General features: G+C 49.4%; 1 protein-coding gene across 1 annotated transcript in view; it reads right to left on the bottom strand.

Moving 5' to 3' along the window:
* Window positions 1-27,942, bottom strand: part of SYCP2 (synaptonemal complex protein 2) — a 4,998,961-nt gene that overhangs the window by 3,815,402 nt on the left and 1,155,617 nt on the right. The window lies entirely within an intron of this gene.

Here is a 27,942-nt window from a genome sequence, read left to right on the forward strand (position 1 = left end):
AGGTTCCTCAGATTCAATAGCTACCATCTGCATTCTCTGCAGTATAATCTTCTATCTTATCAGTTCCTCAGCCGTCGGCGGAACGGCTTGAAAATGATTCAATATAATGTTCATGGTGCAAATCCGTCAGTAAAAGAGTAAGTAAGACAGAAATTACATGTAGGAAGCTGGCACTCCATGTAGTACATTAAAAAGAAGTACACTGTGTAGAGAGTCCAGTGGGTCCCCAATTGGTTTACAGAGGCTAAAGTAGATAACACGAATGCTCTCTTTTGTGGTAGAATCGGTGAGCAGTTAGGCTTATCAGAGGGCATTGCTAAGCATTTGATGTACTCACAGAGGCAATAAATGAGACATACATTCAAAGATTAAATCCAAGACCAAATTAGAAAAATAAGACTTCTTTTGTATATATTGTAAAACCAAGAACTTCGTTCAAAAGTAAGCACTGTTTTTGTTATAAATTTTTACAGGGAGGTAAACTTTTCAAAGTCATGCGCCTTTACACACAATGCAATCCTATGGGGAGAAAAGACATGTATGCATAAAGGTAAATACAGTCAGTTTCAGGAGGTTCTTCTTCTGGATTTTGATCATTGGGGTTAGGGACACACAGCTTCCAGGGTCATATTCAGGACAGTTGGGCCACTCACAAAGTGGGTCTCAGAAATGCTGATATTCCTCGAAATAGTCCTTCATTTTGCAGTGAGAATCTGGATTTGACTCTCACTGTTGGTGTTTGGTACAGGGCATACTATGGGTGCTGCATGCTCTGGTGTGTCCTGGTGTCTTCACACTCGGTGGGGAGACAGATCTGACCCTCCAGAGCATAAGTACCTCTTCCTGGTCATCGGCTGCACTGGTCGGACTGGGGAGCTGAAAGGCGGCAGACCAGACTCTCCTTGTCAATGCTTGCGGGCTCCAGGGGAGTAGCTCCTCTACTCCAAGGGAGACTGTATGCGATTTTCAAAGTGTTGGCAGGCTACCCAATGCAGTGGTAGATCTCCAGCTTGCAGGACGAGTCACTATGTTGCGACTGTCGAGAGAATTGCAAGCAAGAAGGCTTTTCGCACCAAAAATTCACAGTTCTTCTGCAGTTCTCGCCAGGTAGTAACTCTTCTTCACCCTTCTTCCCTCGATCCATTGAATCCGAGTTCTTGGGTTCAGGGTACCACCTAAATACTCATTCTTAGGGGCGTTAAGGGGAGTTATCTGTAGCAGCCAATGGGCTGCCTGTCTTTAGGGTGTCTACACTCTCTGTATGTCCACCTTAGATGTAGTGCTGGCTTGGTGTTAGATACACTTCCTAATCTTACAAATGTTTCTACCTGTCTTGCCGCCAAAAGTGGGGTCTGAACAGGGTGGCAGGCATCTCCACTATATGGCGAGGCCAGGATCACATAACAAAGGCGGTGAGCCCTTTGAAGGTTCCCACCCTGGAATGCAGATCCTGCATGGAGGAGGTGTAAACATTTGGGACCCCCTTTCGTCCCAATGACCTAGTGTTATGTGCCCGAGTTAAGCCCATGTAGCGAAGGTGCACATTTTTCTTACATTATCCTCTTTTGCACGAAAAACATTACTGCTGTGACCCTTTGCACATAGTCACATGTGTGACAATGTTGGATTAGTTTCTCTGAAACTACTTCTGTTTACATATCTGTCTTTCGCATAACATTATCACAATGCCTCGAACACCAAGTACAGGGCCTTCATGCACTAATGTTCAAATATCGTTCTATCTTCATCTACGGGGTGACAGGGCTATCTACACATCCATAACATTGCTAATCTATACAAACATCACAAGGATGCTTGTTATTATAAATAATCAGCATCTCATAGGATTAGCAGAGGAGGCACTTCAGCTGACAACCAGGGTCCCTGCATGTTGAGACTTCACCACGCAACTCCGTGACGGGTGCCTAATTCATGACCAAGATGGGATCCTACATTCTCTCCTGCCAGGTAATGGGATTGGATTGTCCCTTGGGCGGGGGGGGTCTTGGCTTTACACCTACAAAAACTCTAGGCACACGCAGAGTAGGGTTTGCATAGTAGCAGTACGCCTGATTACTACCTGGTTTTATATGCCTGCATATATACACTGTTTTAGCACCATGGTAGAACTATATCTACTAATTATTCTTTTGGTGCTTGTAATCACTTTCAAATGCTTCTGTCTACTGATTATCGCAGCACATGTATTTTATACAAGAATAACGTTGGTTCAATAAATATATTATAAATGTCCCAGTGTGTATTCTATATATTTCTCTAAGAACAAGTAAGCACGAGTGACTGAGCGAAAAGTCCTGATCTGTTACCATGATCCCTGAGAGGTCAGGGTTGTCATGTTCAGTGATTACCAGAAACCAGGTAGGTTAGGAGGGTTTATGGTGGCACTGTGAGCTAGCTGTTCTCTAGGCCAACATATCCTGCAGGGGTGCCTGGAATCAGTCTAGGCACTTCACCCAAACTTTATGTTATCCAACAAAGGCGCAGATCCTAGGGATTAGTAGAACCACAAGACATGGTATTGCCAACTTAGTTGAGGACTTCTTTAACTGATTAGTTCAGTTGTGCTTTTCTCAGAAACCCTTACTCGCATCTAACCCGGAGACATCCGTGGTGGTAGGGAATTCCGCCTCAGCTGAGTAGGTATACCTTATGTATTGGCTGTAGGTTATTCAAGCTTGTAGGATAAAATACTTTCTTTAAAACTTCTTTAAAAAACAATGTCCGTAAACGAAGATAAAGGAGAAAACATTGGGGAAGAAGTAGAAGCGCTAAACATTACAGAAAACTGCAGACATTACTATAAAATTATTACAATATGGTCTCCCGGCAACAGGTGGAGAGATTACCTTTATGGTTGAGACACACAAAGCATTCAGAACAGAGGTATTCTATTCCTGGGTTATATTCCCTGCTGCAAATGCCCATTCACAATTGTTTCACACTTACAAAGAAGATGAAATACCAGATGAATACATTCCATATGTGGACATAAAAATTTCATTATTTTACCAAGAACATAGAATGTCGTTTAAAGGTGCCCTGCCCCACACTACTGAAAACGCGAGAATCGTTTGGCTCAGTAAAGAAGGAGCAACATGAACAGTCTTAGCTGCTTATACACAGCATCTTAATTTTGCTAATTTAGATGCAGCAGAATTAAGCACACTATACGAAGATTTAGTAAAAACGTACAGAAATCTTGCACACTTGCTCGGGCTGCACAACCACAATTGGTTACCATGGGTATCAGCCCACAAACACTGAATGCCGTTATGGGAAATATTCCCACCCGTCGGGAGCAAATTCCGTTCTGGATAGCACAAAAAATTAACCAACATGTAGCAGTTTTTCCCCATACGGGCCCACTGGAAAAACACGGAATGCTGACTATTAGCTTACCAATGGGGATGGCTTCCCCAGAGGAAGACTGTGCAACACAACTTCGCTGCCGTTTACACCAGAAAACAAGGTACCCCTTCACTGGCTGTCTTGCCTGAAGTACTGAAACAGGTACAGAATGAGAACAGGGTAGCACCTGCCCTGGACATGGGGTTGATACTGATGGGCAATTGTGCCACAGTATCAGCCATTATGTTAAGTAACAAAGGGGGAGGGAGCAGCATTAGCTATACAACAACGTCTGAGGGAGTTCACTCCTGCACAACAGAACCCTATGCTACACTAGGTAGAGATAATTTGGGAGCCAGACCGGGGAAACCACAAGTAAAGAGTAATCCTGAAAAGGATAACTCTAAGCAAACACCCGATTCTTCCAAGAAGAAATGGGACAGTAAACAAAAAAAATAAAAACAAAACACAATCAGGGGGTGGGTCTCCTCAACTAGAAACCACTGAAAAGGAAGGAAAATGCGACTTACCAGTATGCATCTGTTCCTGGCATGTAGAGCTGTAGACTTGTATACTTTAGCATAGATCGCCATCTGGTGTTGGGCTTGGATGTGTGCACTTTGTTTTTGTGGAAGAAGTCTTTGTAGTCACGAGATAGGTGACTCCTCCTTATGATGATAGTGCGCATGGTATCAACTCCATCTTCAGATTGCTTTTCGCCATAAAGGGTGATGATGGAGTTAGTAAGAGAATAGAAAAAGATGTCCATGTAATGCATCTAAATAAGATAATACTGCAACAGATAGAGGTACTCGGGGAGGTGGGTGGGCGTATACAAGTCTACAGCTCTACATGCCAAGAACAGATGCATACTGGTAAGTAGCATTTACCGTTCGAGGTATATGAGCTGTAGATTGTATACTTTAGAATAGACTATAAAGCAGTTTTTCCTCCCTAGCGGTGGCAGCCTGTATCCGTTGCAGTAGTTTGAAAAAGTGTTCTTAATACAGCAGTGTCCACAGTAGCTTGTTGCTTTGCTTTCACATCTACACATTAGTGTTTAGGGAAAGTATGCGGTGTAGACCAAGTTGCTGCTTTGCAGATGTCATCTAGGGGAATGATCCCTAAGAATGCCATAGAAGCCCCTAGTTTCCGTGTGGAATGAGATCTAAGGGGAATGGTAAATGTGCGTTTAGCTTTGAGATAGCATATTTGGATGCATTTAACAATCCATCTCGCAATTCCTGTTTTTGAAATGGGATTGCCTTTGTGAGGTGGGGAGAAAGCTACAAAAAGTTGTTTTGTGTTTCTAAAACTTTTAGTTCTTTCGATGTAGTATAGTATCGCTCTTCTAACGTCTACTGTGTGGAGAACGAGTTCTGCCACTGAGTCTGGTTGAGGGAAAAATACTGGAAGTTCAACCGACTGATTAGGGTGAAAGGCAGATACCACTTTAGGCAGAAATTTTGGATTAGGCCTAAGAACCACTTTACTATGGTGTATTTCTAAAAATGGTTCTAGTATGGTTAATGCCTGGAGTTCACTAACTCTCCTAAGTGATGTGATAGCTACCAGGAAGGCTACTTTCCAAGTAAGGAACTGTCTGTAACTCGCATTTGTGCAGAGGTTCAAATAGGGGACCCATGAGTCTGGTGAGAACTATATTGAGATTCCATACAGGAGAAGGTGGAACTCTAGGTGAAATTATTCTTTTAAGTCCTTCCATAAACGCTTTAATAGCGGGTACTCTAAACAAGGACAAATGTTGTCTGTTTTGGAGGTAAGCAGCAATTGCAGCAAGATGTAGCCGTATAGATGTATATGCTAGGTTAGATTGTTGTAGATGCAAAAGATAACATAATATTTTGGAAGGAAGCGTCTAGCGGATCGATTTTGTTATTTCTACAATAAATGGCAAATCGCTTCCACTATGCTGCATAGCATGCTCTAGTTGTAGGACGTCTAGCCTCTTTAATGATGTTCATGCAGTCTGACGGGAGATTAAGGTAGCCAAAGTTCTAGGACTTCAGGAGCCAAATCGCAAGATTGAGTTGATTGGGATCTGGGTGCCTTATCTCTCCATGGTTCTGAGTGAGATTTTTTGGGGAGAGGTGCAGCTTTTGATGAGGCACTACTGAAAGTTGCAACAGAGTTGTGAACCATAGTTGGCGTGACCATGTTGGAGCAACTAGGATCATTGTGAGGGAGTGTTGTTTGAGTTCTGAACCAGTAACGGAATGAGCGGGAGAGGCGGAAAAGCGTATGCAAATCTGCCTGACCAGTTCATCCATAGCGCATTGCCTTTGGACAATGGGTGTGGATATCTGGAGGCAACGCTTGGGCATTTTGTGTTTTGGTGTGTGGCGAATAGATCTATGTCTGGATGACCCCACATGTGAAAGAATGAACGCTTAACTTACCTGTAACTGCGGTTGTCCAGTGTTGGTATCTTTCATAGACTCACATGCCTGAATCATTCCCCGTCGTTGGGATGGGAGTCCCCGGTACATAAATAAAGTAATGTCTCACTAGACATATAGAGTAATAGGCCAAAGGCCTCACCTTAGTAACATATCCACGTCCTTTTGTAAAAAAGGACCAAACTTTGGAGAGTAGCCAATCAGCTATCACCACCCTCTAGAACCTTCCTGGAAGGAGCTCTAGTCCCTCAGATTTTCGTAAGCACAGTGCTAAGTAGTTGTATCACTGAGAGACCCAAGAGAGTCCTTCCAGGGGAGGTGGGTGGGTTGCATGTGAATCTATGAAAGATACCAACACTGGATAACCGCAGTTACAGGTAAGTAACGCTTTCCTTATCCAGTATTAGGGTATCTTTCATAGATTCACATGCCTGAATCAGAAAAGTAAGCAATGATAAGCACATTTCGAAAGGTACAGTATATATAAATTCACCAGATAACAACATATCAATATGAAAACAGAAAATACCAAAAAACAATGACATAGCAGAGGCATAAAACACAATAGAGAAATGTGCGTATAGAAGAAAGGATGGTGGGATGAAAGGAAGGGCTCACCTCTAATGAAATAGATGACGGAACACCACTTGACCCACTGCAGCGTCTTTCATGAGTTCCGTATCCAGGCAGTAATGCTTGGTAAATGTATGCGGCGTTTTCCATGTTGCCGCTCTGTAAATGTCCGCAATGGGCACAACTGCAAAAAGTGCCATTGAAGTAGAGATTGCCCTCGTGGAATGGGCCCGAACTTTGGAGAGCAGGGACTGCCCCGCTTGCTGGTGACAAAAAGTAATAGCTGCGGAGATCCAGCGAGAGATACTTTGTTTAGTGAGTGGGAAACCTTTCCTAGGTCGACTGTAAGCCACAAAGAGTTGGTTGGATTTGCGGAATGTCTTTGTCTTGTCAATGTAGAATTTCAGGCAGCGTTTGAGGTCCAACGTAAGCAGAGTTTTTTCTGCCACTGTTTGAGGATTTGGAAAGAAGGAGAGCAACACAATAGGCTCATTGAGACGGAAGTTTGACGGAACCTTAGGGATAAACTTCGGATTCGTGCGAAGTATGACCCTGTCATGTTTGAATTGAAGGAAAGGGTCTTGAATTGAGAAAGCATGAAGTTCACTCACGCGCCTTGCCGAGGTAAGGGCTAGAAGGAGCGCTGTTTTCCAGGAGAGATACTTGAGATCCGCTCTGTGTATTGGCTCAAAAGGGTGTTTCATAAGTGGAGCCAGAACCATGTTGAGTTGCCATGCAGGAGGTAAAGTCTTTACCAGAGGGAATGTTCTAAACAGGCCTTTAAGGAATTGTTTAATCAACCTATGAGACCACAGAGAAGGGCCTGCAGAGGATCTCCTGAAATGGGATTTGCTACCAGATGGACTTTAATGGAGGCATGAGCGAGACCAGATTTCACCAGATGAAGAAGGTAAGGCAGTATTTGCTCTGGAGAGGATGAAAGAGGGTGTATTTTGTTTGACTTGCACCAGATACAGAACCTCTTCCATTTTAAGGAATATGTTTTGGTAGTACTATCTGCTCGAGCCCGAACCAGAACTGCTCTACAGTCCGGAGGGATGTCTCGACCCTGGAACTCTCTGAACTCAGGAGCCAAGCTGATAATCTGAGAGATGCTGGATCCGGATGCTGGACTTGTTGGTGGTTCATAGTGAGAAGAGAGGGAAACGGTTTCAACCGGATCGGCGGTTCCAGGGAGAGAAGGTGAACCTCCGTGAACCAGTGTTGGCGTGGCCAAGCTGGAGCTATCAGGATGAGCGTGCAAGGCTCCACTTTCAATTTCCTGAGCACCCTGGGATTCAGGGGAATTGGTGGGAAAGCGTATGCAAAGACGTTGCACCATGCGATCGAAAACGCATTCCCTAGAGATCCCTTCTGGGGATGCCAGCTTGCGAAGTGTTGGCATTTGGCGTTCTGCTGGGTAGCGAAGAGGTCCAGAAGAGGGGTGCCCCATTGAGAGAATATGCGGTTGAGGGTCCGCTGATTCAACTCCCACTCATGACATGCTGTCTGTTGTCTGCTCAAAGAGTCGGCCAAAACGTTGTGTGTTCCTGGAACATACTCTGCTCGAAGAAAAATGTTGTGAAGGAGCAACCAGTTCCAGATTTTTTGCAACTTGTGAGAGAGTGTTAGAGAACGAGTCCCTCCCTGCTTGTTTAAATAGTGCATTGTTGTGGTATTGTCGGTCCGTACAAGCACTAGAGAATTTCTGATTCGCGGTAGGAATGCCAAAAGAGCGAGATACACTGCTCGTAGCTCTAGAAGAGTTATGTGGAGTTTTCTTTCGGAAATGGACCGTTTGCCGCTGATCTGGAGTTCTTGGAGGAAGGCTCCCAAACCTTCCAGGGACGCATCCGTTGTGATGGTATGTGGAGAAGCAGGAAGCAAGAGAGGCAAGCCTTCAGAAAGGTTCTGAGGGCAAATCCACCACCGTAGAGCCTTTATCATCAGAGGGGTCACCTGGATGACATCGTCGAATGACCCCGTACATTGGACCCATTGAGCTGAAAGCGCTTCTTGAAGAGGTCGCATGTGAAGGCGACAGTGTGGCACTAGTAGAATGCAGGAAGACATCATCGCGAGCAGGGATTTGAAAAGTCGCACAGTAAGAGTCTTTTTGGAGCGTATGCGAAGCGCCAAGGAAAGAAGTTTGTCTTTTCGCTCTTGTGAAGGAAACGCTTTCTTTTGGAGCGTGTCGAGAGTAGCACCCAGGAAAGTTATACGCTAGGAAGGCTGAAGGACGGACTTGTCCTGATTGAGAGTAAGCCCCAAACAATTGAAAAGCCTTAGACAGGCTTCGGAAACCCTGGACGCGCCTTCTAGAGAGGGTGCTTTGACGAGCCAGTCGTCCAGATTTGGAAAGACCTGATGGTGTTTTGTCAGAGATATGCAGCCACCGGAGAAAGGCATTTTGTAAAAATGTGTGGTGCCGATTTGAGTCCGAACGGCAGGACACGAAATTGGTAATGCCTGCCCGCTACTGCGAATCTAAGAATATTTTTGTGGTTGCAGTGGATCGGGATGTGAAAATAGACATCCTGAAGGTCTAAAGACACCATGTAGTCGTCCGCATTGAGTAGCTGTAGTACTTCCTGGATGGTAACCATACGAAACAACTGCTTTTTCAAGAATTTGTTGAGATTTCTCAAGTCTAATATCGGTCTCCATTTTTTCTCCTTTTTGCGTATTAGGAAAAATCGGGAGTAAAATCCGTTCCCCCTTTGACGTAGAGGAACTCTTTCTATAGCTCCCTTAGGGAGCATAAGTGAAAGTTCCAGGAGCAGAGCACGCAGATTTATGTGAAGCATAGGAGGGGGAGGGGTTTGGGGAGGAATTTGAATGAATTCTAGTTAATGTCCGAATTGAACCAGTTGCAGAACCCAACGGTCCGTTGTTATTTGCTTCCAATATTTTAGAAAGTGGGAAATTCTTCCTCCAACCTTGGAGGGCAGAGAGGAGTTGGAGACCGGCGGTAGTGGGAAGTCATTGTCGCCGAGCAGCGTCTTTCTGTCGACTTCCTTTGCCACGAAAGGAGGACTTAGTGTAGGTGGATTGCTGTTGACGTTGCTGGTATTGTGGCCGATATTGCTGAGTGGAAGAGAAGGAAGATCGGTGCTGGTAATCACCTCTGGTAGACGTTTGACCTCTCCCGCTTGAGCCTTGAAAAGATGGGTTCGTGAATTGGAGGGTACCCAAAGCCCTAGCTGTGTCGGTATCCTTTTTAATACCTTGCAGAGCTTCATCGATGTGTGTCCCAAAAAGAAGCTGACCATCGTATGGCATGTCTAAAACTTTTGTTTGTACCTCCGGTCGGAATGAAGTCGCCTTCAACCAACCCTGGCGCCGTAGTACAGCTGCGCCTGCGAGTTGGCGAAATCCAGTAGAGGCGATATCCATCGCGAAGTCTATAATCTCTGATGCAGACCGTTCGCCCTCCAGCTAGATTTTCTTTGCTTCTTCCTTTGAGTCCTCTAGCAAGGCCGCAAGGTATGGAGTAATATCTGCCCACATCTGCCTGTTATAACGTCCTAACAGTGCCAAGGAATTGGATGCACGCACTGTTAATGCAGACATGGACGAGAAGCGTTTGCCAATATTGTCCAGCCGCCTACTCTCTTTGTCCGGAGGACCAATCAGCAGACCGGAAGGATTTTTTGATTTCCGCTGAGCAACTTGTGTAATGACTGAGTCCGGTTTAGGATGGCCGGTCAGGCAAGCTGGAGCAGTATCTGGAGCCCTATATTTCTTATCCAGACGAGGCAATACTGGAGGCACCGAGGAAGGGTTCTGCATAATCTTAACACCCTGATCCCATATGTAGTCTATAATAGAGATAGATCTAACGGATTTTTTAAAAGGCTCTTTAAAATCGTAGAGGAAGCAATCCTGTTGGTGTGAGGGCATAGGTATTTGAAAGCGCTGCGCCGCTCTTTCCACTATATTGTAAAAGCCTCCAATGTCCTCAGGAGGCGATTCAGCTGAGGCGGGCACCGGAGAAGCTGGACAGGGAAGTATGTAATCGTCCCACTCGTCACGAGTAGACTGGGAATCCTGAAGTTTCCCTTCTTCATGTTGATCCTCCTCCTCATCGTCTGTAGAAAGTGGAGGCGGTGATGTGACAGGCTCAGACTGTAAGCTTAACGGAGGCGGTCGCGGTCTTGGTGGTGGAGACACAACTGGAAGCGGAGAAGTTGCAGACGTGGGAAATCTCTGCTTATAGTCCGAAATGAGGAACTGCAGGTCAGAGACCAGAGATGCAGGCAAACAAACCATGGGAGGTGGAGGCAGATGGCATTCTTCAGGAGAAACCGCCTGATCTTCCTGCCCTTGATCGTCATAGTCCAAACTGTCCTGGTACTTAACGTTGAGTTGCAATGGGCTCGTCGCCGTTCTAAACATACTGCCATCATCAGAGTCTTCTTCCTCCAAAAGATGTGCTGGAGACAAGAGCTGGACTCTACTAGGGGAGGTCAGGGCCGGCGTCAACGTACGTTTCGTGATTTTTAGATGCATATACGTACTTTGTAGGTCAGAATCTGCTGTCGTCAACAGTCCCGTCGACGGTATAGTCGTCGACGGTGAAGCGCTGACGGGTACCATCGTAGATTGAGGTCCCGTCATCAGAGCCGTCGTCGACGGTGTCGTCGTCGTCGATGAAGGTTTCGTCGACGGAGACGTCGTCGACTGAGTCCTCGTCGACGATGATGTAGATGTCGACGGGACAGTCTTCGTCGACGGTGTGTCGTCGACTCCGTCAGCGATCGCAGCGTCGACGGCAGTTTGGACGTTATTTTTAGCGACGACGAGACAGACCTACTGGCCGTCGACGATGGAGTTGTCGTCGTCGACGTTGATAGTGAATGAGAAGCAACAGAAATTGGAACTGTCGTCGTCGACGAGGTCACATTCAATGCCGTAGATGGAGATTTCCTCGTCGTCGAAGACATCGTCGACGAGGCCGTCGTCGACGGGGTGGAAGAAGGCTTTTTGAAGGCATGAAGAACTTCCTGAGGAGAAACCTTCACTGGAAGAGTCTTAGGAAGGACCTCTAAAGACTTTGTATGCGCCTTCTTTTGAGGTGGCTGCGATGAAGGGTCTGGAGAAGCCACCCTTGGTCTTTTCTGAGAGGACTGAGAAGATATGGAAGAGCCCTCACTTTCCTCAGAAGACAGTACTGAGTCTTTGTCTTTAAGCCTCTGCAGCCAAATTAAGAGGCGTCTCTCACGATCTTTGAGGGTCTTGTAGGAAAAGGTACGACATACCTTACAATCCTTTGACGAGTGATTCGGATAAAGGCAGTAGAGACAGTCTTTGTGTTGATCATCCACATTGTTAGAGTCGGGGATCTCTGGTTGGCGCAAGGTTGCCCTTGTGTCAAGCAGGAACCCTCTCCTCTACGTCAGGGCGCAGGATAACCCCTCGCGAATGACCCTTGCTCACCCTCTAGGTGCGTGGCGTGAGCAGCCAAGGCGATTCCTCAGGCGTTGTTGGTTAAGCACTTACAATCATACACACAGTAAATACATCAATCCCCCCAGAAACGGACACCAGACTTGGATATATATAAAAATACGTTTCTTTATGTAAAAATAAGGTATATATCTCTCAGCAGACTTATCACAAGACCAATAACGTTTTAGCTAGGCCACCAGGTTGTAAAGCAGGCAAATGTTCTTTGTTCGTAGCTTCAAATGGATACTTTGTAGTCTCTTGCAAATGTTACTTGTGGTTCCAGTACTCACAGAGATCGGTTCCTGCGAACGGGGAAATAAGGCGTTGCGGGCCCCGAGCCCGATACTGGACTTCTTTCGTGATTAGGAGAGTCGGCACAGGTCGGTGCGACTCTCAACTTCGGGAAGTGTTCTTGGGTCCTCAATCAGCAGGTGTGGGCAAGTAGGCAGGCGCGGCCCGCGACCCTTTGGCACGGCGGTGCAGGAGGGTCTCCACAGCGGGGGCGGCGCGGCCTGAGATGTCCGGGGATAGCGAAGCGGGGTCGCAGGGCACGGTCAGTGCAGCTGGATGACCCGGCGTAGATCACAGTCGTCGGACGGCCTCCGGCGGGAGGGGTGATAGCACGTTCAGCGCGCTCCAATGGCAGGCGGTGACAGGGGTGCAGGCGGCCTAGCCCGGGGACAGAGAGCGGCTCCGGACGGAGCGGGGCTCTCACGGGGTGGCGGCAGGCGAGCTCCTGAGTGTCACGGCCCTAGGAGGGGCGATGAGGGGCGCAGTCTCTTTTCCAGCGGGATGCACACACGGCTCGAATTGGAGGACGAGCAAGAAGCACAGAGAACCCACTGTTCCTGGGGTTCAGTTCAGGGGGCAAGCTCAGATCAAGCCCTTGGAGAATGTTCAAGCACAAAGTAGCAAAGTCTCTTCAATAGTCTCTTCCTCTCCTTTCTCAGCAAGGCAGGCAGCAGGCCAGCTCCTCCAGCGTCTCCTTCTCCTTCTAGTCGGGCAGAGGTTCTTTGTGGTAAACAGGATTCTGATTTCTTAGGAGCCAGGCTCCTACTTTTATACCATGATTCTTTTGTTCTTTAGCGCCAGGGGGCCTAGGCCTGGCTCAGTCCAGTTCTGGAGCACTTTGTTATGGTGACTCTGCTCTTTCCTTTCAGCAGCAGGGCAGAGACATCAGCCGCCCCACAGGGGGTGGCGCCGGCTTTGTGGTGGCAGAGCACAGGTCTATTCAAGAGTCAAGGTGTACTCCTCCCACCCATCCAGGTGTAATCTCTCTACCCACCACCTGGCAGCCAACCTGTCTCTGGGGATTCCCCAACCCTGCTCCTTACTGTTGTCAGGCAGAACACATACACACAGCAGAGGCGGACTGAGATGGTCAGGTCAGTAAATACTAACTTTCTAAAAGTAGTATTTACAAACCCAGGATACTAAAATAGACTTGACTACAAGAAGTATTTTATCATCCTGAGTTCAGGCATACTAAACTTGACACTTCTACCATGCTCTCTGAGTCCACTGGGGTCACAGCGTTGGCGTGATCCCAGCAGCCCATCCTGGCCTATGGAGAGCAGGTAGCCTTCAATAGTGAAGAACGGAAAGGGCTGTAATTCACTACTAAGACATGCCACACACATCAGGGCATGTCCTACCTTATGCCTACAATGCACCCTGCCCTTGGGCCTACCAGAGGGGTGGCTAATATGTAGGTAAGGGAAGGTTTAGGGACTGGCAAGTGGGGGCACTTGCGCAGTCAGCGCGACGGTCCCAGACCGCGCACAGGGTCTGCGGTGGCAGACCCTAGACACATTTTACAAGGCCGCTTCTGTGGGTGGCGCAACCAGCGCTGCAGGCCCACTAGCAGCATTGGCATTCACAAGCCCTGGCACTCCTGGTGCACTTTACTGGGGACTGACAGTGAATCCAATAAACCAATCATGAACATCAATTACAGGTACACTTTACCTAGGGAGCACTTGCACTGCGGCACGGATTAGCCGTGGCGCAGTGCCCTGAGCGGACAACACCAGCAAAACAGTCGAGGCACACCATCAAAAAGTGGAAGGGAAACTCACGCCAAGGTGCCAGGTCTAACACGTGTCCCCTCCAGCTGAAATGTGGGGAGAACTACCCTTGCCCAGGGGGTTCCTCGTCACTAAGGCGGAAATACCTGGACAGACCGTCAGCGTTGGCGTGATCTGAACCAGGACGGTGTTCCACCGTAAAGTCCATACCCTGTAGGGAGATGGACCACCTCAACAGCTTCGGGTTCTCACCCCTCATTTGCATCAACCATCTGAGGGGCCTGTGGTCCGTCTGAACCCGGAAGTGAGACCCAAACAAGTAGGGTCTTAGCTTCTTCAGCGCCCAGACCACAGCAAATGCTTCTCGCTCAATTGCACTCCACCTACTTTCCCGTGGAAGTAACCTCCTACTGATGAAGGCTACGGGTTGGTCCCAGCCCTCCTCAGTCATCTGTGAGAGAACAGCCCCCACACCATGCTCTGAAGCGTCTGTCTGGACTAGGAATTCCTTGGAGAAGTCAGGGGCCAAGAGCACGGGCGCCGTGCACATGGCAGTCTTCAGGGTGTCGAAAGCTTTCTGACAGGTGTCAGTCCAAATCACGTTCCTGGGCTGCTTCTTCGAAGTCAGCTCTGTCAAGGGGGCAACGATCGTTCCATAGCCCTTGACAAACCTCCTGTAGTACCCAGTGAGCCCCAGGAAGGCCCTCACTGCGGTCTGCGTCTTGGGGGGTTCCCAAGCCAGGATGGTTTCAATTTTGGGTTGCAAGGGTGCCACCTTGCCGCTCCCCACTTGGTGTCCCAAGTACACCACGGAACCCTGCCCGATCTGGCACTTGCTTGCCTTGATCGTGAGGCCTGCTCGGCGCAGCGCCATCAACACTTCCCAGAGGTGGCGCAGGTGTTCAGGCCAGGTGGCACTGAACACTGCGATGTCATCCAGGTAGGCGGCACTGAACGCATCCAGCCCAACCAGTACCTGGTTGACCAACCTCTGAAAGGTGGCAGGGGCATTCTTCATCCCAAATGGCATGACTCGGAACTGGAAGTGCCCATCTGGTGTAGAGAATGCTGACCTCTCTTTGGCCCCATCGGTCAAGGCGATCTGCCAGTACCCAGACGTTAAATCAAACGGACTGAGGAACCGGGCAGCCCCCAGCCGATCAATGAGCTCATCAGCTCTGGGGATGGGGTGCGCGTCAGTCTTCGTGACTGAATTGAGTCCTCTGTAGTCCACACAGAACCGGAGTTCAGGTGCGGCTCCCGGCGCAGCAGCCTTTGGGACCAAGACCACGGGGCTGGACCAAGGACTGCTGGAGGACTCAACCACCCCTAGCGCAAGCATTTTGGAGACCTCCTCCTTAATGCAAGCTCTGACCCTGTCAGTTACCCTGTAAGCCTTGTGCTTCACGGGTAAGCTGTCTCCTGTGTCCACATCATGGACGCACCAATCTGTGACACCAGGAACCAGGGAGAATCGGTCGGAAAATTGTCCCAGCAAGTGGCGGCAGTCTTCCTGTTGTTCGGGCGTCAGGGTGGGTGAGAGGTTAACTCCATCCACTGACCCATCTTTCTCAGAGGCCACTAAGAGGTCAGGGAGAGGCTCGGTCTCCTCTTCCATTCCATCATCAGTGGCCAGCAGCATGCCCACTTCGGTCCTCTCTAAGTGGGGCTTAAGGCGGTTAACATGTAGGACCTTCAAAGGGTTCCTGGGAGTCTGCATGTCCACCAAGTAGGTGATAGGACTTTTGCGCTCCACAACCTCAAATGGACCTGTCCACTTATCCTGAAGGGCACACGGCTCCACTGGGGCCAAGACCCACACCTTTTGTCCAGGTTGAAGCTCTACCAGAGTGGCATTCCGGTCGTACCACCGCTTCATCTCTTCCTGGCTGGCTTCCAGATTTGCCTCAGCAAGTTGCCTGAAACGCCGAGTCTGGTTCCGGAAGGCCAGCATGTAACTATATACATTCTGGGGAGGTTTCCTGGGAGATTGCTCCCAGCCTTCCTTTACCAAACTCAGAGGTCCTCTTACCGGGTGACCATACAGAAGCTCAAAGGGGCTGAACCCTAGAGACTTCTGCGGCACCTCTCGGTAAGCGAAGAGCAGGCATGGCAAGAGGACGTCCCACTTACGCCTCATTGGACCGTCCAGGCCCATGATCATGCCTTTGAGGGTTCGGTTGAATCTCTCAACCAACCCATTTCCTTGGGGATGGTAAGGAGTGGTGAACTTGTAAGTTACCCCACACTCCTTCCACAGGGATTTCATATATGTGGATATGAAATTGGTCCCCCTGTCGCTCACCACCTCTAGAGGGAATCCCACTCGGGAGAAAATTCCCATCAGTGCCCGTCCCACCACGGGGGCCGTCACTGTCCTCAGAGGGATGGCTTCAGGGTACCGGGTGGCATGGTCCACCAAGACCAGGATGAACCTGTTGCCCAGGGCTGTCTTGGGGTCCAGGGGCCCCACAATGTCAATACCCACTCGTTGGAATGGCGTACCGACCACAGGGAAAGGTTGCAGAGGAGCCTTGTGCTTCCCTCCGCTCTTACCACTTGCCTGGCAAGTCTGACAGGTTCTGCAGTAGGAATCTGAATTCTTGTGCATTTGGGGCCAGTAAAAGTGGGTGACAAGCCTGTCATAGGTCTTGTCCATCCCCAAATGTCCTGCTAACGGCACATCATGAGCCAGCCCCAGTAGGAAGGTTCTGAACTTCTGGGGTACCATCAGCACACGGGCTGACCCAGGTTCAGCAGCCTTAGGCTCGGAATACAGGAGGTCACTCTCCCAGTACACGTAGTGTGTTTTGGCCTGAACACCATTGGCCTCGTCTGCAGCCTGTTGCCGCATACCCACGAGAGAAGGGCATTCTTTCTGCTCCCTGCAGAATTCCTCCCTGGAGGGACCTCCTTCTTGCTGCCAATGGGTCAGCTCAGGCAAGTCTCCCAGTTCGGCAATCTGTTCCCCGGTAGGCTCCAGAGCATCCCCCTCAGGGTCTACTTCCTCCTGGGCCGTGGGAACTTCGGGGGCCGGTTTCCCGCGCCTCCTGCGCCTTCTCCCTAAGGCCGGTTCCTGGACCTCTCCCTCAGGCTCCAGGACCCTCTCAACACCCCTACTGGCTGCCATGGACCGGGTGGTCACGCACGCCCAGTCGGGTAGACCCACCATCCTCAGATGCGTGGTCTTCTCCACCTTTTCCCAAGGGGAGCTCTCCAGGTCGTTTCCTAGCAGACAGTCTACAGGCATGTCAGTTCTCACAGCGACTTGCAGAGTACCAGAAACCTCCCCCCACTCAAAGGGAACTTGAGCCATTGGACAACGACTCTCTACGTTGTCAGCATTGACAACCCTACAGTAGGCATTGGGTACAATCTGCTCTTGAGACACCAGGTGTTGCCTCACTGAGGTCACGCTGGCTCCTGTATCTCTAAGAGCCTCAACCTTCTTTCCATTGATGGTCACCACTTGCCCATATTTCTTAGTGTTAGAGGGCAGGTAGGTTACAGGGACCATCTCACTGTCTCCTAGCGAGACTAGGGTCATCTGCCCGGGACCCCCACCCTCCTGGACTGCTACTTCCTCCCCAAAGTTAACACTAGCTACTTGCCGGGGTGGAGCACCAGTGGGTGCGGTCTTACCAAACAGGCGACACTTAGGATCAGAGGCAATGTGACCCGGGTCACCACACTTATAACAATTGAAGGGCCCCTTTGGAACAGGTCTACCTGTCGGGGCCCCGTTCTGCTGCGGGGGTGGGGGAGGCTGAGAACCCTTCTGCTGGTTCCCTTGGGAATTACTTTGGGGGCCTTTTTGGAACCCCTTCTGTTTACCCTTGTCCCCCCCACTCTTCTGCTGGGGACCCTGCCCACCTTTGGCGGAGTCTCCCACTTGACCCTTGTGGACCCTGGTGCTGAGCCAGCGGTCCGCCTCCTCAGCAAGCTTCCTCGGGTTGGACAGCTTGCTATCTATCAGGTGCTGGCGTAGCTCAGGAAAACATTGACTGGACAAGTGCTCCCATGCAATTAAATCAAGCAGCCCTTGATAATCATCCACTTTGCTACCCTTCACCCAACCATCCAGCGCTCTGCAGAAAAAGGTCACATACTCCACATACGTACTCTCAGGGATCTTCTTCGTCTCCCTGAACCGCTGTCTATATAGCTCCGGAGTTAGCCCATACCTGGTCATTAAAGCTTCCTTCATATGGGGGTATGAGGTTTGGAGATCTAAGGGTAAATCTAACAGTGTGTCACGCCCTTCAGCAAGGAACCTTCCCCACAACCCCGCTCCCCAGTCTTTCTCAGGGACCCGGTGTGAGGACATGGCCACCTCGTAGGCTCTAAACCACTGCCCTATGTCATCCTTTCTAAAATACTCCTTCACTACATCTTTGGGGATGTACACCTTGGACTCTACCTGCACCGGTGGAGTGCTGCCACCAGAAGGAGCGGTGTCCAAACTTTTCGCCTTCAGCTCCAACTCCTTCAATCGGATATCATGATCCATTTGGCGTTGTTGTGCCTCCAGGGCCAACTTCTGCTTTTCCATTTCCATTTGTCCTGCCAACTTTGCCATCTCCATTGCATGCGCCCTGTCTGCTGCCCTATCTGCCAGCTCCTCTGGCGACCGGACTCTGCTGGGCTCCTCAAGGTTGTCGGGTGGAACGATGTCCCCCGCATTCCGTGGGTCTCGTGACTCCTTCCAGGCTCTCAGCGCCTTGGTGTACTGGTTCTTCCTCTTGAATCCAGCATGGGGGACTCTGAATTTTACACTGTAGCCTTTCAATTGCTCCATCGTGTAGCCTTCCAGTCTCTCCCAATCCACCTCATCTATTCCAGAAATCACAGAGAGTGCTCTTCCAGCGGAGTGTGAGCCAGGCATGGTTGCAGTAATGGCAGATGTCTCAACAAAGTTCAGCAAATGAAAACCTGTGGTTGCGTTATTTGGTCTGCTCTCACTATCTGGTGATTAATAATTCACTGTATGCAAATTACAAGTGCAAATCCGAAATCCCAACCGCTGCCAACAATGTTAGAGTCGGGGATCTCTGGTTGGCGCAAGGTTGCCCTTGTGTCAAGCAGGAACCCTCTCCTCCACGTCAGGGCGCAGGATAACCCCTCGCGAATGACCCTTGCTCACCCTCTAGGTGCGTGGCGTGAGCAGCCAAGGCGATTCCTCAGGCGTTGTTGGTTAAGCACTTACAATCATACACACAGTAAATACATCAATCCCCCCAGAAACGGACACCAGACTTGGATATATATAAAAATACGTTTCTTTATGTAAAAATAAGGTATATATCTCTCAGCAGACTTATCACAAGACCAATAACGTTTTCGCTAGGCCACCAGGTTGTAAAGCAGGCAAATGTTCTTTGTTCGTAGCTTCAAATGGATACTTTGTAGTCTCTTGCAAATGTTACTTGTGGTTCCAGTACTCACAGAGATCGGTTCCTGCGAACGGGAAAATAAGGCGTTGCGGGCCCCGAGCCCGATACTTGACTTCTTTCGTGATTAGGAGAGTCGGCACAGGTCGGTGCGACTCTCAACTTCGGGAAGTGTTCTTGGGTCCTCAATCAGCAGGTGTGGGCAAGTAGGCAGGCGCGGCCCGCGACCCTTTGGCACGGCGGTGCAGGAGGGTCTCCACAGCGGGGGCGGCGCGGCCTGAGATGTCCGGGGATAGCGAAGCGGGGTCGCAGGGCACGGTCAGTGCAGCTGGATGACCCGGCGTAGATCACAGTTGTCGGACGGCCTCCGGCGGGAGGGGTGATAGCACGTTCAGCGCGCTCCAATGGCAGGCGGTGACAGGGGTGCAGGCGGCCTAGCCCGGGGACAGAGAGCGGCTCCGGACGGAGCGGGGCTCTCACGGGGTGGCGGCAGGCGAGCTCCTGAGTGTCACGGCCCTAGGAGGGGCGATGAGGGGCGCAGTCTCTTTTCCAGCGGGATGCACACACGGCTCGAATTGGAGGACGAGCAAGAAGCACAGAGAACCCACTGTTCCTGGGGTTCAGTTCAGGGGGCAAGCTCAGATCAAGCCCTTGGAGAATGTTCAAGCACAAAGTAGCAAAGTCTCTTCAATAGTCTCTTCCTCTCCTTTCTCAGCAAGGCAGGCAGCAGGCCAGCTCCTCCAGCGTCTCCTTCTCCTTCTAGTCGGGCAGAGGTTCTTTGTGGTAAACAGGATTCTGATTTCTTAGGAGCCAGGCTCCTACTTTTATACCATGATTCTTTTGTTCTTTAGCGCCAGGGGGCCTAGGCCTGGCTCAGTCCAGTTCTGGAGCACTTTGTTATGGTGACTCTGCTCTTTCCTTTCAGCAGCAGGGCAGAGACATCAGCCGCCCCACAGGGGGTGGCGCCGGCTTTGTGGTGGCAGAGCACAGGTCTATTCAAGAGTCAAGGTGTACTCCTCCCACCCATCCAGGTGTAATCTCTCTACCCACCACCTGGCAGCCAACCTGTCTCTGGGGATTCCCCAACCCTGCTCCTTACTGTTGTCAGGCAGAACACATACACACAGCAGAGGCGGACTGAGATGGTCAGGTCAGTAAATACTAACTTTCTAAAAGTAGTATTTACAAACCCAGGATACTAAAATAGACTTGACTACAAGAAGTATTTTATCATCCTGAGTTCAGGCATACTAAACTTGACACTTCTACCATGCTCTCTGAGTCCACTGGGGTCACAGCGTTGGCGTGATCCCAGCAGCCCATCCTGGCCTATGGAGAGCAGGTAGCCTTCAATAGTGAAGAACGGAAAGGGCTGTAATTCACTACTAAGACATGCCACACACATCAGGGCATGTCCTACCTTATGCCTACAATGCACCCTGCCCTTGGGCCTACCAGAGGGGTGGCTAATATGTAGGTAAGGGAAGGTTTAGGGACTGGCAAGTGGGGGCACTTGCGCAGTCAGCGCGACGGTCCCAGACCGCGCACAGGGTCTGCGGTGGCAGACCCTAGACACATTTTACAAGGCCGCTTCTGTGGGTGGCGCAACCAGCGCTGCAGGCCCACTAGCAGCATTGGCATTCACAAGCCCTGGCACTCCTGGTGCACTTTACTGGGGACTGACAGTGAATCCAATAAACCAATCATGAACATCAATTACAGGTACACTTTACCTAGGGAGCACTTGCACTGCGGCACGGATTAGCCGTGGCGCAGTGCCCTGAGCGGACAACACCAGCAAAACAGTCGAGGCACACCATCAAAAAGTGGAAGGGAAACTCACGCCAAGGTGCCAGGTCTAACACACATGAAGTCTCTTTTTTCCACAGGAAGCACAAGACCTAAAAGGCCCTTCTTCGGAGTATCTGCCATGAAGAACTGAAGAACTTCACCCAGAAGTTGGAAATTTGAAGAAAGAAGCACTGGTAATCCAAAAACAAGGAATGCTGAGCAGAGCTCAGAGGAGACTCCCTTAGCACGACGTGCGGTAGAAAATCTGAGGGACTAGAGCTCCTTCCAGGAAGGTTCTAGAGGGTGGTGATAGCTGATTGGCTACTCTCCAAAGTTTGGTCCTTTTTTACAAAAGGACGTGGATATGTTACTAAGGTGAGACCTTTGGCCTATTACTCTATATGTTTAGTGAGACATTACTTAATTTATGTACCGGGGACTCCCATCCCGACGACGGGGAATGATTCAGGCATGTGAATCTATGAAAGATACCCTAATACTGGATAATGGAAGAAGAACTTGAGGATGAAGTTCCCATTCGTGGGTCTGCTGTGTTTGGCGACTGAGCAGATTTGCGATCTGATTGTGTAATCCTGGTAGATGTTCTGCGAGGAGGTAAATGTTTTGAGGGATGGCTCATCTCCATATGCTTTGCGCTAGTTGTGAAAGCTGAAGAGAGTGTGTCCCCCCCCCTGTTTTTGTATGTAATACATTGCTGTCATGTTGTCTATACGGATCAAGACAGCTTTGCCTACAAGCAAGAGTTGAAAAGACTTTAGTGCTAGAAAGATTGCCAGTAACTCCAGGTGATTTATGTGGAGTTGTTTCTGTTGATGGGTCCATATACCCTGTACGGTACGGTTTTGGAGATGAGCTCCCCAGCCGGTGAGCGATGCGTCTGTGGTTAGCACTATCTGTTGAACCGGGTCGATGAACGGCCGCCCTTTGGATAGGTTTTGTGTGTTCCACCACTGCAGAGAGCGATGCGTGCGGCTGTCCACCAACACCATATCTGTTAACTGACCTTGAGCTTGGTTCCACTGATGTGCTAAACATTCTTGTAGGGGACGCATCGGAAGTCTTGCATAAGGAACAATGAGGATGCAAGAGGCCATCATCCCTATTAGCTACATGAACACTCGAGCAGGAAGAGAGTGTTGAGGTTGAAATTTTGATATGAGAGCCTGAATGCTGGCTATCCTGACTGGATTGGGGTATGCAAGGGCTTCTGAGGTATCTATTGTGGCACCTAGATACTGAAGCAGGTGGGACGGTTGAAGGTGTGACTTGGGTAGGTTTATTGTGAATCCCAAGTCGTGGAACAGCTGGATTGTTCTGTGTGAATTGTGAACACAGTGTGTGTGTGACTTGGCTTTTATGAGCCAGTCGTTGAGATAAAGAAACACGTGAATGTGTTGTCGGCGTAAATGAGCTGCGACTACTGCGAGACATTATGTGAAGCCTCGGGCTGCTGTAGTCACTCTGAATGGGAGGACTTTGAATTGATAGTGCTGTCCATCCACTACAAACTGTAGATATTTTCTGTGAGCGGGGTGAATGGGTATGTGAAATTAGAGCATCCTTGAGGTCTAGAGTGGCAAGGAAATCGCCCTGTTGGAGCAGTGGGAGAATCTGTTGAAGAGTGATCATGTGGAAGTGGTCCGATTGTATGTAGAGATTTGACGGTCGGATATCTAGTATTGGTCTGAGAGTACCGTCCTTCTTTGGGATTAGAAAGTAAAGGGAGTAAACCCCTGTTCCTTGATGAGGTAATGGAACTGGTTCTATTGCGTGTTTTTGTACTAAGGAAAGAACCTCTTGTTTTAAGAGTGTCAGATGTTCTGTGGACATTGAACGTTGTTTGGGGGGTATGAATGGGGTAGTTAAAGTAAGTTCCAGGCAGTAACCATGCTGGATAATTTGTCTTACCCACTTGTCTGTGGTAATGGAATTCCAGACAGGTAGGAACTGTGATAGTCTTCCCCCGACTGGAGTGGAATGGTCAGGGGGAAGTAAAGGGAAGTCACGGTTTTGTAGTAGGAGAGGTGCAGGTGTTATTACCGCGGCCTCTACCCTTGTTATTGTTGCCTCTACAACCTCGTCTGAAATAACCTCTGTTAGGGGAGGTATGAGTAGTATTTTTGTAGGAGGATGAGGTGTTGTCCGTTCCAATAGTTTTAGAGGCGCCCCTATAAAAAGAGCGATGAAAAGAACCTCTAGAGGTTGTTGCCTGTAGGGCTCCCATGGACTTAGCGGTTTCTGAGTCCTTCATTTTTTCCAAAGATGTGCCTACAGTGGGTCCAAATAAGTGTTTTTGATCAAAGGGTTGATTAAGAATTGTGGACTGCACATCCTGTTTAAACCCAGATATGCGTAGCCATGCGTGTCTGCGTAGTAAAACGCTTGTGTTAACTGCATGAGACGCTGTGTCGGCTGCATCAAGAGAACACTTTATAGAAGTGTTTGTAATTAATTTTCCCTCTTGTATGAGGTCATTAGCCTTAACCTTATACTGATCGGGAAGATGTTGTATGAGCTTTTCAAGCTCATCGTAATGAGCCCTATCATACCTGGCCAGTAAGGCTTGGGTATTGGCAAGGCGCCAGTGGTTTGCTGCTTCTGAGGCAATGCGTTTGCCAGATGCATCTAGTAATTTAGACTCCTAATCTGGAGGTGGGTCATCCCCTGATGTCTGGGAATTCGCTCGTTTACGTGCATTTGGCACAACCAAGGAATCTAGAGGGAGCTGTGCTTTAATATAACCTGGATCGTTGGGAGCTGATTTGTATTTTTTCTCGATCCTGGGGTTGAGAACTCTAGCCCTGACGGGATCTTTAAAAACGTCAGGTGCATGCTTGATGATACCTTTTAACATAGATAGAATGCTTGTTGATTTTTGTGACTGTGTGAAAGTCTCTAGCAAAACATCTTCCTCTTGTGGGTCTGAGTATAATTCTACCCCATGATATTGTGCAGCTCTATTTATGAGCTGTGCAAAACTTATGTTGTCGTCTGGGGGGATGGCCTAGATGGGAAGGAGTCTGGATTGGGGAGATCTGGGACAGTTGGTGGATTATCATAATCCTCCCAAGGATCAGGTGGTGGGAGAATAGTGTCATCATCATTATCCTCTTGTGGGTTTTCATCGCAACCCCCAGCCCTACCCCCACCCCCAAGGTGATCATCATCATCATCTTGTGGTGTAGGTGAATATGGAAGCATTGGAGAGTGTGCTGGAGAAAGTGGTGTTGTGGGGATATTTGGAGGAGAGCAGGGTCTGGATGGAGAAGTTCCCATGTCTCTCTTCTTTAAGGGTACCTTGGGTTCCTTTGGGGAGTCCAAAGGTTTTTTTGTAGATAGGATTGTCTTGATATGACCAGTTTTAGGGTCAATGTGAAGGTTTTTTTTGTTTAGGATCGACTGGATCTGGTTGAAAAAGGTATTTTAATCCAGTATCCTTGCTCGGTACCGATGATTTTGGTTGTTTTGTTTTGATTCCGCAGCTTTAGGAGGGGTCTTAGTGTCCTTTTGCTTTGGAGGAGCTGTGGAGTCCGAGGTCTTTTTCGGTTCCGAGGATTTATGGTCTTTTTTCAGCTCCGAGGATTTATTGTCTTTTTTCTGTTCTGAAGATTTGCTAATTTTCGTCTCCGAAGATTTGTAGTCTGGTTTCGGCTCCGAGGTCATATCTTGATGGTGTTTCGGTGCCGAATGTTTGGGTTTCGGTACCAGGGATGGTAGTTCGGTACTGATGCGTGGCTACCTTGGTCCCGAGTCGCCTGAAGGCTTGTCTTTGGACTTCGGAGCAGACCCCGAGGGCGGGACGTCAGAGGTTTTGTCACGGTGTCGACCTGATCCGGAAGGCGAAGGTGTTACCGGAGCCTTATGTTTTTGAGACGAGGTAGGGGTGTCGATGTCGGTACAGTAACTGTCTGATCTTCGGCCTCTGATTCGTCGGCTTCGGAGACGCTGATGTCTTCATTGTCTGGTTCTTGTTCCTCAGGAGCATTGGGCCTGCATTGAAGATATCGTCCGGCACCAAGGTAGTGGATCGAGACATTACGTAACATCGAGACCGGCGATCAAGTATGGTTTTCTTTGATTGGAATGAAGCACAGGCCGGGCAATCTTTGTCCTCGTGTTCTGGAGAGAGGCAAAGGTTTCAGACCTGATGGAGATCAGTTTGTGGGAATTTGGCACCACACGGGGCATTTTTTGAATGGAGTTCTTTCCATTAGCCGTAGGGCTTGATGGCATGGATAGGCCTAACGGCCCGCATCGATGACCGGAATCGAAGGTGTTGAGATTTGTGTTGGATCCACGTCCAGGAGCGCGATCGAAAAACAATACCGTCAAGCGTTGAAGGGTTGCGCGCCAAAGGGGAATCGAATACGACACCGACCCAGAGCACAGCCGTTTATATCCGAATTCGATGGTGGAAAAAAACAATCTGAAGATGGAGTCGATGCCCATGCGCACTATCATCATAAGGAGGAGTCACCTATCTCGTGACTACAAAGACTTCTTCCACAAAAAAAAAGTGCAAACATCCGAGCCCAACACCAGATGGCGATCTATGCTATAGTATACAATGTACAGCTCATATGCCTCGAACATATAATTTTAGAAACCGTGATAACATTAGAAAGCCTGACAAGTATCAGGATACTGATACACGTTCCTCTCGTTAATTTCAGAAGTCATACGATACAAGTTCGGAGAGGGGGGGATGGTCAAAGCGCAGATAAGAAGAGCGAGTGAAACCTTTGACTACATCATTAAAAAAGAAGAGAAACCAAAGAATACTACACCTCAATTCAAAAAGAAGAAAATAAGTTGGATAAAAATAAGACATGCCCAGGCTACTGAAGAATCTGCTTCTGAATGGGGAATGGGCAGTAAGATCCTGAACAGCGCAGCAGAAGTCATAATAGCTTGCCATAACCTGATGGATTATCTGGTGGCAGTAGCGCTGAGTGAGCATATGGCGGTGGAAACACCTAATACTAGGGTACATGTTCCCCATCATTTAAACAAAATTACACTCTTTTAGAGGAGAACATGCCCAGGAACATCAAGGATCTTTTTGGGGAGAACCAGACCTATGGTTACGATATTCTTTTGCCTGAAAAAACCTGGCCACCTGAGTTCGGAATGGAAAACCCAAACGAGGAAATGGTAATTTTACCTGCTTTCTCTGACAACGCCCCAGAATCAGTTAAACATTCTTACCCCAAGGAGTTGGTATTAGAGCTAGTTTCTGCACTATACCGCAATTATGTTGGGTGGGATGATGAGTCCCCTCATCACAAAATCCTATTAAAATCAATTCCTTGGGGGCGTGGCCAAGATGGCGGCATGAGCAGAAGTGTTTCGCCGGACCTCCGTCACCACCTGGCCTAGAGCACCTTTGAAAGCACCCTCTGTTCAGCAAAGCCATGGGGGGGATCGCCCTGCACCGACACAGGTGGCGACCCGAGCAGTACACCCGTATGCCCTGAGAGGAAGCAAACAAAACCGCTGCCTGATTCCAATAAAGGTCGGGCCGACCCCCCCGTGCATGGTAAAGCAGGCCGAGACGAGCGACTGGTCGGCAGAGGGGCATCCCCTCACCACGAGACCTGCGCCATGGAGTCGAGTGGTGAGTCGGCCTGGGGGCGGTAATGAGCGGAGAAGAGACAGAGTAGCAGCCACGGACTAAAGTAAGTGCTGCGTGTGGAAGCCCTGCACACCATAGGCCTGGGGTGGCAGAAGAACCGCGAGGCGCCCACCAAGTGAACCCGCCCTACAGCCAATACAGCCCGGGATTCCCAACTCCGGAGGACTGCAGCTTGAGGCCTGGGGCAACAGCGAGACATCTAGTCCCCTACTGGTTTGCGGCAATCGGGGGTGGCTAAACTCCCTCGTGGCCTAGGCCTTTCTGCGCCTGGGACCGAACATGTAAGATCCCACTTACACCTTTGCACATGCAGGGCGTGACGAACGTGGGCCGCACAACCAACAAGAGAACCCAGACTCCCTAATTGCCCAGAGTTGCTCAGGCCCACGCTGGGTCTGATTTCCTTCATCTCTCTGAAATTGCCCCCCAAGACAAGTGCCACAGAAACAACTGCAAACAGGAGCCTCAAACATCCCGCTTCAAGCCAAGGTAGATGATCAGAACAGCCCCACAATCTGAGGGCCACGGGCGTTGCCTGACTGCTAGGCCTAGTGACACATTAATTCCTCCAGTGAAGTGTTAGGAAGAGCCCTAGCTTCTGCTGCTTGGTGGCCTACCGCTTACTGACATCACCAGACAACCCGGGACATCGTTGGTGCTAGGGCACAAAGTGCAGATTGAATCCCTATGGATAATCCTAAAGTTGGGCTGTTGGGCATCGGAATAGGGGCAGATACGTGACCTGGACTGCTCTGCAGTGGGGCACGTCGGGAGCAGTCTTGGACCGGCTCTCGCTCACGCCATGGCCTGACTTTGCCACCCGACCCCGCTCGCTCCTCAGTTCCCTGGGCCCATACCCGCTGAGTGATGGCCACATCTAAAGCGTAGAAAGACCGCTTAGTTCGTGAATTGCTGCTAAAAGGCACGAGGAATACCCAGCATGAGAAGATGGCGGCGGGCGAGTCGAAGCACCCCTGTGGGGGAGATGGAGCTGAGGGCTAATTTTCCCGTGAGTTCCTGGAGTCACTGTTCGCCACGCTGCGGGAGGACCTGCAGACAGTGAAAAAGGATCTGGTGTTGGAACTACAGGAAGCACGCCATGACATTGATGAAGAGGGTGAAAGAGTAGTGGCCCTCAAGGAGGGATCCGTGGCTAGAGATATAGATATAGAAGCCCTCCAACAAGAAATCATCCGTCCCCAGGACCAGCAAATTGACTTGCAGGCCCATGCAGAAGACTTAGAAAACAGGTCCAGAAGAAACAA

The sequence above is a fragment of the Triturus cristatus genome, chromosome 7 (assembly GCF_964204655.1).
Source record: "Triturus cristatus chromosome 7, aTriCri1.1, whole genome shotgun sequence".
Lineage (NCBI taxonomy): Eukaryota > Metazoa > Chordata > Amphibia > Caudata > Salamandridae > Triturus > Triturus cristatus.